This window comes from Enhydra lutris, unplaced genomic scaffold (assembly GCF_002288905.1).
Source record: "Enhydra lutris kenyoni isolate GAN:26980312 unplaced genomic scaffold, ASM228890v2 scaffoldscaffold76, whole genome shotgun sequence".
NCBI classification, from domain to species: Eukaryota; Metazoa; Chordata; class Mammalia; order Carnivora; family Mustelidae; genus Enhydra; species Enhydra lutris.
This window is the reverse complement of record NW_019154160.1, coordinates 1,334,633-1,350,492: the sequence shown is the minus strand read 5'-3', so window position 1 is coordinate 1,350,492 and position 15,860 is coordinate 1,334,633.

Sequence of the window (15,860 nt, the reverse complement as noted above, 5' to 3'; positions counted from 1 at the left end):
CCTGCTGTTTCCTCCAGCGATGAACGATGAACGTGTCTGCTTCTGAGAAAGAGACTCTGCCCGTGCTTTGTCTGATGGATGCAAGCGTCTGGCGATGGCCACGGGATGTGCTCCCTGCTCACAGCTGAATGACCCCCTTGCTTATGCTCTCATGAAATGGGCTGCAACGCACAAATCATTCAGATTTAGGCATTAGTTGCCGATGCCATATATTTTAAATCTTCCCATGAGCTCTCTAAAGATGGATATCCTGGATTCCCTTCTAAGCTGAAATAGTGCCCTTATAAATGGGATGGTTTGGCAGTTCCTCTGAGTTTTAATCCTGACTCTTCTCCCGTTTCCAATTTACAATGAATACCTCTTCCTCTTTGGAAGGTAACGAAGAGAGGTGAATGGGGAAGTGCCCGTTAGGGAAAGTCATCCAGGTCAATGTTTTCTTAAATGTCTCTTCCTTAGAGGAGTGTTGGTGCGAACTCCCTGTTTGCTGCTGCTGAAGTTCCTGCAGGTACTTAACTGGGTCTTTCCTTGACCCAGTGAGCCAGAGCACCCCAATCCTGTGCGTGACAGATAGCCACGGAAAACAGTGAAGGATGAACAGCCTTCCAGAGATAGGTACACAGGGCTCACAACACACTGAAAAAGTTTTTTTACATGCCTGTGTCTCGTATGCACGCATGCTCTGGGATGGATGGGCAGATCTGGTTAGAAGCTGACGTTTCTCCGGTAGAAGACGGTGCCGTTGTCAAGGCGGTGTGCTTTTCCGTCCTTGATGTTTGCAGTTGCAAAGTGGAAGACACATCTAGAAGGAAAGGAGAGCCACCACTGGCAAGATGTCAGCTGGAGCCTTCAGCCGTTTACCTCGGAGAGCCTAAGAATGGGAGGGAGCTGCTTGAGAGGTTCTGTCTGAGATTTTTTTATTTTTTGCCTTGTGATGTGTCCCATTAAAGTCCTCAGAGAATCTGCATGGAGAAAATTGCTGTAGCCGGACCAGGAGTAGGATTACGTGAAGGCGGATATCCAGAAGCCTCGAATTCCCTTTGGGGATCTATGGCAGATACCATTAGTTGTTTATATAATATCTATCCTCCCTTCTTCCTTGCTCACAAAACCCTGATTTTGTTCTGGACGATGGTGTGTTAACCTCCCCCGCCCGCTCCAGAGAATGGCTTATGCTTAGGAAGCCAGCAGGGCAATCTTGTTCCCTACTTTCCTTTCCTTAGAGTTAGGTGATGGGGGCTGGCTTGTGTCCTTGTCCTTGACAAAGAGACCTCAGCAGAAGTCCACTAGCTATATGTCTGGGAAAGCATTTGCTTTCTTTGAAGATGATATTTATTTATTTGTCAGAGAAAGAGAGAGAGAGAGTGCACAAGCAGGGGGAGCGGCAGGCAAAGGGAGAAGCAGACTCTCCGCTGAGCAAGGAGCCTGATCAGGGACTTGATCCCAGGACCCTGGGACCGTGACCTGAGCTGAAGGTAGATGTTTCACCGACTGAGCCACCCAGGAGTCCTAAAGGTTTTGCTTTCTGATAAAAAAAAGAAAGACTGTCACTGCCCTAGCCTGCCTCTACTGCTTCTCGCCTGAACACAGTGTGCGCCAGGGACCGCTGGAGCCATGTCAAGCCCATCAGAGAACACGTGCGAGGTGTTCAGCTTGGGAAGAACCTGGCTTCCTCGGAGCTGCTCAGCCACTGCTGGAAAGTAGCTGTTTCGGGACTGACTATTATATGAGAAAAATGAGCCCCGTCTGCTTGAGCATCTCTCGTTGAGTTCTCCATCCTCGCAGTCAAACACTCGTACCCGAAGCAGAGCTCCCACCCGGCTACACGTTATTTCCTATCACTGCCTCTATCAGATCCGAGCCTCTTGCTCTTTCAGGGCTGAGACTTTCTGACCAAGTGCCACAGTCATTTCCCCCTCGAACCCCACATTCGCTGTGCTAAGCCCTGGGACTCATGGCCCCATTCAAAAGGACACGACACGGTCGTCCTGGGCATCCATTCTTCCTTGTTCTCAGCTCGTGCTCAAGTGCGTGGTCTGGGCGAAGTTTGGGAGGGGCCTGCTCTGGGCTTCCCATGAAGACGTGCCTTCCAGCTCTGCCTTTCTCGGAAGTAAGACCCTCCCTAGTGTGGGCCTCCCCCAGAATCTGTTGGCTTTCAGCTTGGTGCCGAGGAGAATCACCAGGCGTCCTGGACCCCCAGAGCAGCCTGTTCACACAGGACGCCTGGCCTCACTCTGGAGCAATCAAACCAGAAACTCAGAGCATGGGGCACAGCATCCATATTTTTTCTGGAAAGCTCCACGAGCTGGCTGAGAATGGCTCTCTCATGCACTTCCTACCTCTCATGGTAGATATTCACAGGAAATTAGGGGAGGAAGGGAGACAAAGAAAACTTCACTATCTGGGGACAAGCCATCCTTTGGACATTCAGCAAATCAGCCGATGGGAGACAGACACTGTCTTGCCTCTGCCGTAGGCCGCCTTGTCCATTTGAAGATGCAGAGAAGGAGAAGCATGAAGAACCGAGAGAGAGAGAGAGAGTCATTGGCCTCACTGAGGGGAGGGGAAGGAGGTGTGACCGTGTTCACAGCAGTCCCCAGGACGGACACGTTCACTCCCAGTATGCCATGTGTTGTCTCCTCTAAGATCCCAATGGAACACTGAGATGCTTTGAGGGCCGTGAAATTTTTTATCAGTTTATCTTTTAAACACAATCTAAGAGCTTTATAAAAAAGAGAAAAACAATTGTCTTTGCTCCTACCGCTAGATCCTTTCCTCTCCATTTTTGGTTTTCTGCAAACAGAAGGCGTTCTACAGAAGCATCCTTCCCTGGTCTCCTGAGGGCCCAACGCCCCACTGAGGCTGCGCTCCTCCCCAGGCGGGCATAGGAGTTCCGCAGGCGCAGGGAGCAGGACAAAGCGTGCTCACCCCTTTTCCAAGGCAAAAGTCAGAATTCTCAAGCTTGGGTCTTGCTGTCAGCAACTCTCCCTCTGTTGCTGCTGTGCCCCGGGGAGGTGGTGGCAGGGTCTACCGTCACCCGAGGATCCTGTTAAAGGAGGATTTGCAGCACGTCACTGCAGGGAGACTGAGGCAGAGAGAGTTCAGGCCAACGCCAAGGCCAACGCCAGCATGAGAGCGTGGGAGGGGCTTTCACCGCTGCGTGTGCAATAAGGAAGGACGTGAAATCCCTGACAGACTGTCTTTATTTTGCTGCCTGGTGATAAGCATCGATAGGCTGCATTCAGCCGAACCTGGACATACCAGGCCAATCAAAGTCTCCTCAGTAGTAGCTGCTACCCAAGGAGGTTTTTCTCAAAGCACTGGGAATTTCCTTTCCCTGATAGATAAGTAGGTGTCCTTACTCTCAGAGGGTTTGGCATATGGATTTAAATGCTGGTGCCTGGGCTCAGAGCCAGAGGCCATTAAGCAGATACTGCTGATTCCTCATTGGGGGTGGGGCAAAGCTTTTAAGGTGAGCTACGGAGATAGTTCTCAAGATTTCAGGCAAGGATATTGTGGGGTTTATTTTTCCTGTTGGTTTGGGGCAGGAGTGGGTTACAGCCCATGAAACGGATGCCAGAGATGTCACTCACCTCCACGATGCAGCTCCCAGCTTTGGTCCTAGTTCCTGGGCAGTGGGGCACCTATTTTTTTTTTTCTTTCACTGAAATATGTCCTCTGCTGGGTTCTCTTTCTTGTGCACGTCCATGTGCACATACAAGATGTGATGGTTAACTTGATGTGTCCGCATGAGAGTTGTTTTTGGTTGAGATGAATATGAGGTGGACCAACTCGGAATAAAGCAGATCTTGGGTGGGCCTCGTCCAAACAGATGATGGCCTGACTAGAACAAAAAGACGGGCCTCCCTAAGCAGGAAGAAACACTGCAGCAGATAGCTTTCAGACCACATCTGCACCACCGGCCCTCTTGTCTCCCACCTGCTGACCCACATTGCAGACTTGGACTTGTCAGCTTCCAGAATCATGTGAAAGAACTTATAAGTCTCTTTCTCTGGGGTCGCCTGGGTGGCTCCGTCAGTTAAGTGTCTGCCTTCAGCTCAGGTCATGATCCCGGGCTCCTGGGATCAAGTTCCAAAACCGGCCCCTGTTTGGCAGGGAAACCGCTTCTCGCTCTGCCCTGCTTGTGCTCTTGCTCTCTCGCTCTCTGTCAAATAAATAAATAAAATCTTTAAAAAATTCCTTTCTCTCTATATATTCTACGTATATCCTGTTGGTTCTGTTTCTCTGGAGACCCCTGACGGATACACAAGAGTTCCCAAACACTTAAGTACTTCTGGAAACATCGTCTACTAAATGCAATGCTAAGTTAAAAAAAAAAAAAAAAGTATTTGCTGAATGTTAGAATTTCATTTTAAAGATTGTTGTGTTTTTAAGTTGATAATTTCATGTCTTCCTAATGATCGGTAGTTTAATTTTTTAAGTTCCGCATTGCTCTCATTGGCCAATAAATACTACAGTGTTTCTGAGTCTATAAGAAATAGGTGTTATGTAACTTATTTTTCTCAATCAGCCACTCAATCGAGATAAATTTATCCGGCATCCATCCACTATATACTCCTTTAAACAGTTTATAAAAGTCAATGTGGTTTCTCTCTCAGGTGTGTCTTCCCCTCTTTGTGGCCGAAAGAGCAGAGTGTTTGTACGGCAAGGGACAGGTGGAAGGGGACGGGCAGCCACTTAACACAAGAGTGTATGGGAGAGATGTTAGCAGGAGGGGTGATCTTTTCGGCGTGAAAGATTCAATTGTTTTTAAGATGCTCTACCCAAAGACCTGACTTTGGAGGCTGTCTTCCTGTTTCTTTCCTCGTCCTCAAAACTGAAGACCAGCGGTGCCTGGGTGGCTCAATCGTTAAGCGTCTGCCTTTGGCTCAGATCATGATCACAGAGTCCGGGGATCAAGCCCTGCGTCAGGCGTCGTCCTCCATGGGAAGCCTGCTTCTGCCTCTCCCACTGCCCCTGCTTGTGCTCCCTCTCCTGCTGTGTCTCTCTCTGTCAAATAAATAAATAAAATATTAAAAAAAAATGAAGACCACCCTACCCTTCACACACACACACGCACACACACGCACACGCACACGTACGCACACAGCATCCCACCCCTTATCCAGCAGCAGATGGTGAGAACAGAAAAAGACTGAATGTTCTAACTTCAGGACGCCTGATCCAAGAGGAAGAAAACTTTGGGAGCAGGTGGAGTGGGGCGGAAAGGAGAGGAGAGGTGTGAGCCAGAGTGGTAAAAATGACAAAGAAATAGTGGGAACAAAACAATAGTAAGTTGTTCCAGAACGTTCCACCCCATCACAAACAGCCAGTTCCTTTTGGGAAGAGCAGGTGCCGGGGTTGCGGGGGGGGGGGGGGGGGGGGGGGGGGGGGGGGGAAGACACCGTGCTTGAGCTTGTTTGCCGTCAGTGCGAATATCTAGGTATTGGCAAAACTACACTCCATCTAGTCTGCGGGCAATTTCTTTTAATATCTAGAGCCGACATTGTGAACAGTATTCATGTCCGTGTGAGTAAGCAGGGCTGAGCCCTGAGCACCTGAGGACAGTTGTCTGTAAATATCGATCCCCCTTGGTTAGGAATGATTGCAGAGCTCGTTATCACTTGTGACTTTGACCTTTTTTGCGTTAGGGGATGACTGAGGGCTGCACGTGACATGAATTTACTTTGCCTGGGGTCTTAGCATGTGTCAGACCTCTGATGACGGGGCTGGCAGAAAGTCTCCACATCACAAAGGACAACGAGACATCAAGCTCGTTCATCCTGCAAATGTCTGGGTGCCTGCGACGGGCCGCGGGGGCAGTCCGTGTCTCTGTCCTCGTGGTGCTTACAGTGTGAACGATTTTATGAGCAATTAACAATGGGTAGGATAAGTACTCTGCAAGACCAAGCCAAAAGTACACCGAAAGCCCAGAGGCAGAGGCCCCAGCTGGCCTGGGGGGTAGGACTGGCTTCGCTGATAAAGGGTATGTCAGCCCATACTGAAAGAATGAGGGGAATTTGCCAGATAGAGAATGAGGGGAATTAGCCAGATAGGAGCTGATGGAAGCTTCCCCCAGGGGAAACTACAGGGAAACCGTGAGACCAGAGAGAGCAGGAGGAAAGACGGAAGAATGAGGGACGCCTGTGTGAAATGAGGCAGGCCAGGAAGGCCAGGCCAGGCCAGGCGGCCCAAATTGCTCAGAATTTCAGACTTGATTCTAGGTGGGAAGCTATGGTAGGGCTTTTCGGGGGGAGGAGGGAATGTCGAATGATTTGCATGTTGCGTGAGTGTGATGCTGTGGAGACAGCTGGACTGCACAGGTGCCGCAGAAATCACAAGCTCGCTAATTCGACATTTAACAAAGTATTTCTTTTCCTGTTTTAATCGGGGCAAAACCCACAAACATAAAATGGACCATCTTCACTGTTGCTCAGTGTCCATTTCGCTGGCACGAAGCGCATTCCCGCTGTTGTGGAAAAAATCACCGCCAGGACCCTTTCCATCTTGCAAAACCAAAACTCTGTCGCCATCGAACAATAACTCACCTCTCAGCCCCCAGTCCCCAGCCCCCGGTGGCCACCATTTCACCTTCTGTCTCTCTGAATTTGAAGTCGGAACCTCCTAGGAGTGAAATCATAGAGCGTATGTCCTCGTGACTGGCTTATTTCCCTCTGCGGAATAGTCTCAAGGTCCTTCCAGGTTGTAGCCTGGTCAGGATTTCCTTCTTCTTTAAGGCTGACTCGTATTCCATTGTATGGATAGAGCACATTTATGTGTCCATTCGTCTGTCAACAGACGCTCCGAGGCTCCCTCCCCTTGGCCATTGTGAACAATGCTATTGTGAACATGGCTATGGGGACAGCTCTTTGAGTCCCTGTTTTTAAGGGACTACATGCCCTCAAATATTCTTTTGAGGATATACCCTCAAAGTCTATTTCTTGAATCCCCTTTCCAGGAATGACACTACACTAAACATGGAGATTTAGGCAAATGAATATCCCGTGGCCTTGGCCATCCCAATGCAGACAGGAAATTTTAAAAACAGAACAATCTGATCTCAACAGGCTACAGAAGAAGGACTGCGGAGTCCATTAAGTAAGAAGCACTGCCGTGGGCAAAACTAGATCCATAGGACCCAGATATGGTGATAACCCAGATAAGAGAAATGCGTGTCTTAAACAGCACGTTTTCAGTGGGGATGGAAAAGAAAAGGCAGTTTTCTTCACCATGAGTGTCGGTCACGGCCAAAGCCCATTTGCTCTTGTGGATTTCACAGTGGTAGGGTCTCTGAGCCCACAATGCGCCTCTCCCTCAAGGACCATCAGCATTTGCCAGAGGTGGAAAGTCTCCTCCCCAGGGCTCCTTCGATTACAGAGCATCTCCGTCCACTCCAGCCTCTGCTTCCTTGTGAGCGGATGAAAGGCAGCCAGGAGAACCCCATCATGGCTCACACACCCTCTCGGGGCTGTTGGGAGCAGCAGTTTTGAAGGACAGATTCCCGGAGCAGGAACTCCCACCGGGCAGCTCCATCCCGTGAGCTAATTTTAGTGTGCCTTTTAGATTTAGAAACAGGCAGCATTCTGCAAAAACTCATTTTTTCTGCTTCCCTCAGGCAGAAAATTTCAATCCCAAACCTTCACGCTAAATGACACAATGTTTGAGAATGCCGCTCACTTTCTTTCCTCATCGTAACCTGGCTGTTCAGAGCTCTAAGTATGCGAGACGCTCCAAATTTCACAGTCCTAACTCAAGCAGCAGATACAGGACAATAAATGGGGTCCCTAACTGTGTTAAGGCCATGATGTCATTCCTGAGAGGGGGTGGTTCATACAATTTCTGTGCAGTAATTGAAAGACAAAAACCTCAACTCCCACCCCCCAAAAGTTGTACCCAAAGCGTGAACATGAATGTCCTCTAAGCGGTCCTCAGATCCTGGGCTCATCTGAAAATATTTATTTGTTTGTTTGTTTGTTTAGAGAGAAAGAGAGAGAGCACAGAGGCAGAGGGACAAAAGCAGACTCCCTGCTGAGCAGAGACCACCCCCCTCAATGCGGGACTCAATCCCAGGACCCCAAGATCATGACCCGAGCTGAAGGCAAACGCTTAACCGACTGAGCCACCCAGGCGCCCTAATATTTATTTATTTTAAAGGAATTCTTTGGGAATGTGAGAAATCTAGGTAAAAAATTCTACCTTAGTATCTTGTCCACTTTGGTACCATTAGGACTCTAAAGAAACCGAGCCCTGTGACAACTGAAATATCGATGTTTCCTTTGCTTATTCTTTGTGGCTCTGACACCAAAGAGTCAGAGAGGTAAGAAAGGTCCAGACCTGGCTGCTCTCAGAAGTACTGGAGAAACACCCACAGGTATAGGACGTGAGCTTGACTCCATGCTAAGCTGAGAATGTGACATAATCTTATTCCTCCAATTTTTTGTTTTGAAAATTGTCAAATCTACAGAAGAGTTAAATGAGTGGTATACCATTCTAGCGTATGATGTGGCTTTCCCTTAGCTGTTAATATTTTATTATAACTTCTTCCTCTTCCCCTCCATACACCTTATATATGTGTAAGCATGTACTCACACACGTGTATCTATCTATACATATATGCGGAAACATTTGAAAGTAAATTGTAGGTGCCATAACACCCCCCCCTAAATGTTTCAGTATGCATCTTCTGAGAACAAAACCATCATCCTTCATAATTCCAATGCTATTATCGCAGCCAAGCAAAATCACATTGACATGTTAAAGGAAAATTTTCAAAAAGGTAAAATTATGACGCTCATTCAGATATAAAATGGCCATGTGTTAAAGATTTTATTTAACTCATGATTAATGAGGGCCCTGCAAGATGTCACAACCAGATCAAATGAGAATCCAAAGAACCATCACTTTTATAGGTGAGGGATGTTGAAGGGAATGAGCTAGGGGAGGCAGAACTGGCTTGTTTGTGTCCAAATGCAAAGATTATTTTGCATTGCTACCTATTATCTACAACTTACTGAGTTGTTAAATAGCTCAAGAACAAGGAAAGAGGCAGAGCCCCTACAGAATCAGAATTAGATAGCCCCGAGGGATGTGTTCTAGACCAGGCATTGGTAAGTGTTTTCTGTAAAGGGCCAGATAGTCAATATTTTTGGTTTTTGCAAGCCATATGGTATTTGAACATGAAAGTAACCATAGACAATTTGTGAAGGAATGAGCGTAGCCTTGTGCCAATAAAACTTTATTTATAAAGACGGGTGGCAGTCCCCATCTGGCCCCCTAGCTTTAGTTTGCTGGCTCTGCTCTAAAGAATGCATAATTTTCCATTGATATACAAATTTTCTCCAATAGATATAAAACTAAGATGCTATCATGAGTTGAAATGTGTCCCCCTTCAAAATTCACATACTAAGGCCTAAACTCAGTACCTCAGAATGTGACTGTATTTGGAGATAGGATCTTTAAAGAAGTAATTAAGTTAAAATGAGGTCGTGAAGCTGGACCCTAATTCAATAGGACTCGTGTCTTTCTAAGAAGTGGAGAATAGGACGCGAGCACACACCCAAGGAAGACCACGTGAAGACACACAGAGAAGATGGCCGTGCACAAGCCAAGGAGAGAGGCCTTTAGGAGAAACCAACCCTGCCCACACCTTGATCTCAGACTTCCAGCCTTTGGGATGGTGAGAAAATAAATTTCTGTGGTGTGAGCCCCCACCCCACCCCCGTGTGTGGTACTTTTGTTATGACAGCTGGAGGAGACTCACACAGATGTCTTTTAGTTGTGAAAGGATGGGTATCTAATCAATGAGTAGGTTAGACCATTTCCTCCCTGAAGTTATTGTATCAGATGCACCATGTCAAGAAGCACTTCAAGGGTGGAGGCGGGGAAATGGTTTTGATATCAAATAAGTTTAGCAACTATAGCAAACAGTAGTTCCTTCTTAAAAATCTGCCAGGATCTCAGAATGTTGAAGCTCTCGAGATGTCCACAATAACATCTTTTTTAACTTGGTATAAAAGTTGGAAAACCACTTGGTTTCCCAACGTGGGTGCCTTTTTTAATTTTTTAAGGGTATGATTCCTTTTTTTTTTTTAAGTTTATTTATTTATTTTTTAAGTAATCTTTACAACCAGCATGGGGCTTGAACTCACAACCCCGAGATCAAGAGTCACATGGTCTTCCAACTGAACCAGCCAGGCACTCCAAAGCTGCAGTTCTTGATAAAAGTCCAGTGTTCTTGGACTATGCTTTGGAAACACTAGGGTGAGCAAAAACTGAGGCAGGTCTTCTGAGAATGTAAAGACACTTGTGGACCGAGTCTTGGGAAGTGCGAGATCCAGAAGGCCAGGGATGAGGACATACGTGTGTTCCAGGCAGGGGCAAGAGGGGGACTCCTGTGCCCAGACTGGGGTGATCATGACATAGGAAGGAGAACATGAAGGGCCGGATGGCTCAGTGGGGATGGCTCACCAGGCCATGTCCCAGGAAGGCTGATCCTACAAGAAGAATAGTTATCTCTGTTTTCCAGGAGAACCCGGGGCCTCAGTGTCCTGTTGTGGAATAAAGAATGGAATTCAGAACACCTGGCCCTTGGTGTCTTCCTTTGGGGCCCAGGTGATCACCTCCCCACAGAACCTGGAAACCTGCTTAAGGGCTCCTTGTGTGAGTGAAGCCTCAGTGGGGCACAAGCCCGGACGGTGCTTGCAATGTCAGCACGGAGCCACCAGATGGCGCGCGGGATCCACAGTGCAGAGGTGTGCCGTCTCCCGTTTGTTCCAGCCCTGGCCGGAGGCCCATAGGAAATGTGTTACTGTGTCTCCTTTCTCGAGTGTCCTGCAAGGTTTTTACCCTTTCAAAAGCTCATCTACAGAGAAGCCTGTGAAACACCATACCGCACAGCTGTGCTCTTCCTGTCCTTTCGTTGCTGGGGACATGTCAGCAGCATTTCCCCAGTCTGATGAGTTTCAGAGCCTGCTCTCTTCCTGCCTGTTTCTTCTCGCTGGAACTACAAGTAGGGAGGATTTAGCTTCCATTTTGAAATCCACAATCCTGATGAAATGTGATCGCTGGGAAAAAATATCTCAGGGACTGTTTATTAGGGCCACCACATTTCTGGCATGAGAAACAGACTGCAAACACTTTGTTACTCTGGTATTCCGGCTGCTAACACAGCAGGGTGTAAGGTCTTTACGTAATCCCAAACCTCAGCCTGGAAGAGTTAATGATGTTACTCATGCCACTGGGGCATGAAAGAAAAGCTTGCATTTTTGGGTGGTTAATGCTTGCCCAGAGCGGTGGAATGAGCCATAAGGCTGAAGGCCAAGGGACGTGGGCCACCCATGCAGCGAAATAATCCCCAAGAAATGCACTGCCTGGAATGGAAATGAGAGGAAAGTGAACAGTCATTCCAGGGCATCTACTGAACGTTACCGACAGTCATTCAGTCTAAAGTCTACCTGATTCTCAACACTGCAAATCTCAGATCTGGGATATATTACACAGATCACAGGAAACAATTGAAATCAAGCGGTCCAGGCCCTGTTCCTGTCAAGCTCCGGGTCGTAAGCAGTGAGCTCCATTCTTATTTCGGTTCCAATAGGAATGAATAATTAATAACCTAGTTTTGAATGGAAAGTACATTTCAATGGATGGGTAATGCTTTCAGCAAGGCCTCTGAGGGTTATTGTTTATTTCCTTCTTTCCTTCTTTCCGAAGTGGGACCCTGGATGAGAAGAAAGAAACAATATTCAAATGTACAGTGGCCTACATTTTTGACCCATCGGAGATGCATGTGAATAAAGAAAAGCAGAATTTAACGTTGACATTGGCATCCACCATACACTAGACACTCTGTTCTATGTCTTGTAAGCACGTTATTGATCTTCGTGGCAACAGTTTGGTACTTGGCATCGGCCCAGTTTTTCAGATGAGGACATTGGGCTCAGAGAGGTTAAGCAACTTGCCTGAAGTCACACAGCTCGCAGCTTCGAGAGCCAAGAGCTGGGACCAGGTATGCCCGCCTTCAAAGCTGGGTTCATGCTCTTTCCGCCGTGACATTTCATAGACTCGCAGGCCCCCCGTGTTGGGAATGATCTGGGGGGGGTCATTTAGGTGAGCCCTCGAAATGAAGGAGGCGTGATTCTGGTTGTCTCCATGACGCTGAAGGCCAAACAAGTATAAATTGTGCCTGAAGTCCAAGCTGTGGCCTAGAAGAAATGAGACCAAAGCTTCGAGCCGCAGACAGAGGGCAACGGACAAGTGCCGGTGTGGGCGGGATGGTCACAACTTCCTGAAGGTGGGTGCGATGTAAGTAAGACTCAGATGGGGAGCGCCTACCCAGAGTCCTCTGCCCTGTGCCACCCACAGGTCCCAGAAGGAGAAGTCGAGTGAACGGTACCCTCTCACTGCGAGAGAAAGTTACCTAAAGGGAGTGAGGGTGGGGGACGGGCCTCAGGCCACACACGTTGGTGGCAGAGCCTGAAATAGAACTTGAGGCCGCGCGTCTCCGTCGAGCCCCAGGGCTGCTTGTCCTCGCTGCCTCACACGCCTCTCTCCATGACCAGCTCTGTGTGAATTTGGGGAGGAAACCCAAAACCAGGTTTCAGTTTTCATTACATACCGGAAACTTGGACTCAGATCGCTAAGAAGTTCATGGTGGCTTGTGAACCTTTGAAGCAGAGGGAGCCAGGCTCCTGCCATGCTCCTGCCCCTTGCCGAGGCCGGTGGGGATTTATGGGTGTGAGCGGAAAGTGGGCACTGGGTGCCTGTCCCACCGTGCTCCAGGTCCACGCTGGCCCAGCAGCACGAGGGGCTCCTGGGAGCCTCCGCAAAGCGCGCCCGGCGTGGGGTTTCTCCGAGTTCCCATTGGGGAATGGCCTTCTTCTTCAGGAGAGAAAAGGAGGGGATGATTTAGGAGGTGTGCGCATTCATTTGCAAATGAAGTTATGGAAGTTGCTAGTGAGATTTATATTGGTAATTAAGTGATAATGGCTGGGTAAGGCTGCTGGAGTTGGATTTCCTGTAAAATAACTAAGGGACCCAGGCCCTGTGAAGCAATGTCTTATTGTTTAGCATTTTGGGAAACAATTTCGGTTTCTGGGGTACTTTAGACCCACTAACTAGGAACGCCTTAAAGGCCTGGAGGACAGGCCACTGGCTGGCCCCTTTGCCCAGCCCCCAAAGATTGCTGGTCTCTGTGCAGGGCGTGTGGTAGATGAGCCCCGCTCTGGGCCCGGGCTGGCAGAGGAAGGACACGAGACCGTGTCTTTCAGTGGGCATGGCCAAGCAGACAGTGCTTTGTTGTGTTTTGTTTTCAATCATCAAGAGCCTCTGAATAACGAGTCTGAAGCCATCCAGTCTAACCAAGGGTACCAAGGAAACAATGAAAACAACCAGGTACAAACACCACGCAAGGATCCTGCAGGAATTCAGTCCAGACTACGATGTCGAAGCGTAATGGCTGAAGCTGGCTGTCCACGGGGGCTGGGCTGTCCACGAGGGTGGGGGAGAAAAACAAAAGTCTCGGTCAAATCCAGACTGGGTAGTCAGTCCTCGGTGAGTTAATAGTTGCCTCTTTTCTCTACATATTTATTTATTTTATATTCTGAAAGACTCACTAATGTACCTAGGTGTGCTGGAAGGAGGTACGTCTCTTAGAAAGAAAGGGGCTGTGGTTTTCTGATTTCTTATTTTCTCCTTTCCTTTAGTGGAAGTCAAAATAAATATTCTGTCCGAGGACTCGGCGTGTAGAAAACACTTTAGGAAATAATTGAGTGTTTTGAACGTTCAAGGTGCCGCCTGCTTCATGGGAAGTGCTGAAAAGCTCAGCTTCGTTTCATGGTTGTCCTCTTTCAGGGTTTTAAAACACGCTTTCAGCTTTTTCGGTTAGCGGAGAGAGGGCTAGAGGGCTTGAGCGCCGGCAAGCTGAGAGACAGGTTTTTAAAATCCCAGCGCACCTTGATTCAGCGAAAGAAGGTAAGTGCTGACTTTTCCCTGCGCGTCTTTGGGCTTGGGTATCCGCAGCTATAAATAAACGTCATGGCAGGAGATTCAGTGAGGCACAAAAGCGCGGCGGTGGTCCAGATCAGAGGCTCGCTCCATACCCATCTAGTTGGAACAGAAAAGAAAGTGCCGAACCAGAGGCACCCTCAGAGTTCAGAGGGGGGCTCTTTTGGAGGCTGGGGCAAGATGAGGGAAGTTCAAAGAGAAGAGGACGTGGTCCTGCTGGGTCCTGAAGCAAACCTGCAACGAAGGTCACAGGAGAGAGAAGAAAGGGGGATCCAGGAATCAAAGCTCAGCTGGGTCTGCGATGCCCCCTCGGTACTGAGAGGTCGCTGGGAGAGGCGAGTCAGAGGGGTGAACGCCAAATAAGGAATTCCAGACGTGCTCGTTTACTCAAGAGGAGACTTTATTGTCCTCAGAATCTGGAAAGAAAAGAAGCTAAATTGATAACTGTTTCACCAACTGTCTCAAAGTGTCAGGTGCTAACGCGGCCTCACCGCTAGACTCAGCCGGATGCGGTCATCGATTACTGTAGAGGGTGGGGGGTGTTTGAACACGCCCGGTGTAATGGGGGCGGCGGCACCTCCAAAAGTAAGAGTGTCTGGGCTGCAGCCCTGGGCTACGAGGGAGGAGAACGAGAAGCACGACGACACTGGTGTCAGAAACTGGGGAGAAAATTGGGGGACTGGGAAGACATTTTGTGGGAAGCACCCAATTGTGCTTCATACAGAATGCTACAACACACACCTCCTCTTTCTGGGGGGGGTCCCCTCGATTCTGCTCCCTACAGATATCATTGGTCTCCTAAGCCCAGACGGTGTAATAGTCTATGTTCCCAGGGCATTTCCTGGTTATCGTGTTGTTGTCTTGAGATCAAAGTGACATTGGAGATCTTGAAGGTGATGGACATTTAACCAAAGCCTGTTAATTAGAATCTGAAGTGTATATAGAAGTATGTATATAGTATGTGTGTATTTACACGCACATCCATGTGTATATATAAATTCACACACATATACCATTCTATACGTATATAAATACACACACGTACTTAGGGCCTATACACACACAGACACAGACACACACACAAATACATACTTAGAACCTACTGGGTGCCTGGGTGGCTCAGTTGGTTAATCGACTGCCTTCAGCTCAGGTCATGGTCCAGGGGTCCCAGGATCGAGTCCCTCATTGGGCTCCCAGCTCCGTGGGGAGTCTGCTTCTGCCTCTGACCTTCTCTCCTCTCATGGTCTCTCCCACTTTCTCTTTCTCTCTCAAATAAGTAAATTAAATTTTAAAAAGCTTTAAAAAAAAAAGAACCTATACACACACACACACATTTAAAGATACACACACACATATATTCGCACATACACACATACTGAGGGCCTTTGGTGTATATAATATTATATCTCTATATAAAGAACAAGATCTTAGTGCAGAATAGTATTTGAAGTCTATTTCAAAGATACTATTTACTAGGGCTTTCGAGAAATGAACTGAATTGTCGTATCACGTTTAGCATAATTCGTCACGTTTTTCTTCTCTTGCTTGGTTAATTCTGGTTCTTCCCAAAAGACGTTGGTTTTATTAATGTACTGCCAATCTCCAAACCCAAGGAGCAGGCCAAAAATCTTGGTTCTTGAATGGGTGGGTGTAAAGCACAGTGATCTTCGAGAAGATCTACCTGAAGACATGTAACGGAAGACAGGAGGAAATGACAGCAGGCAGGAGTCTGAGGGCTCAGACGCATTTGAGCGCTGAGCCTCCCCTAGAAAGTGGATGGTGTGGCAGATGTGTCCTTGTGCACCACACACGTGTGAGTCCCTTAGTATGGAACAAACGAGCCGCCCAGCCAGATAGGT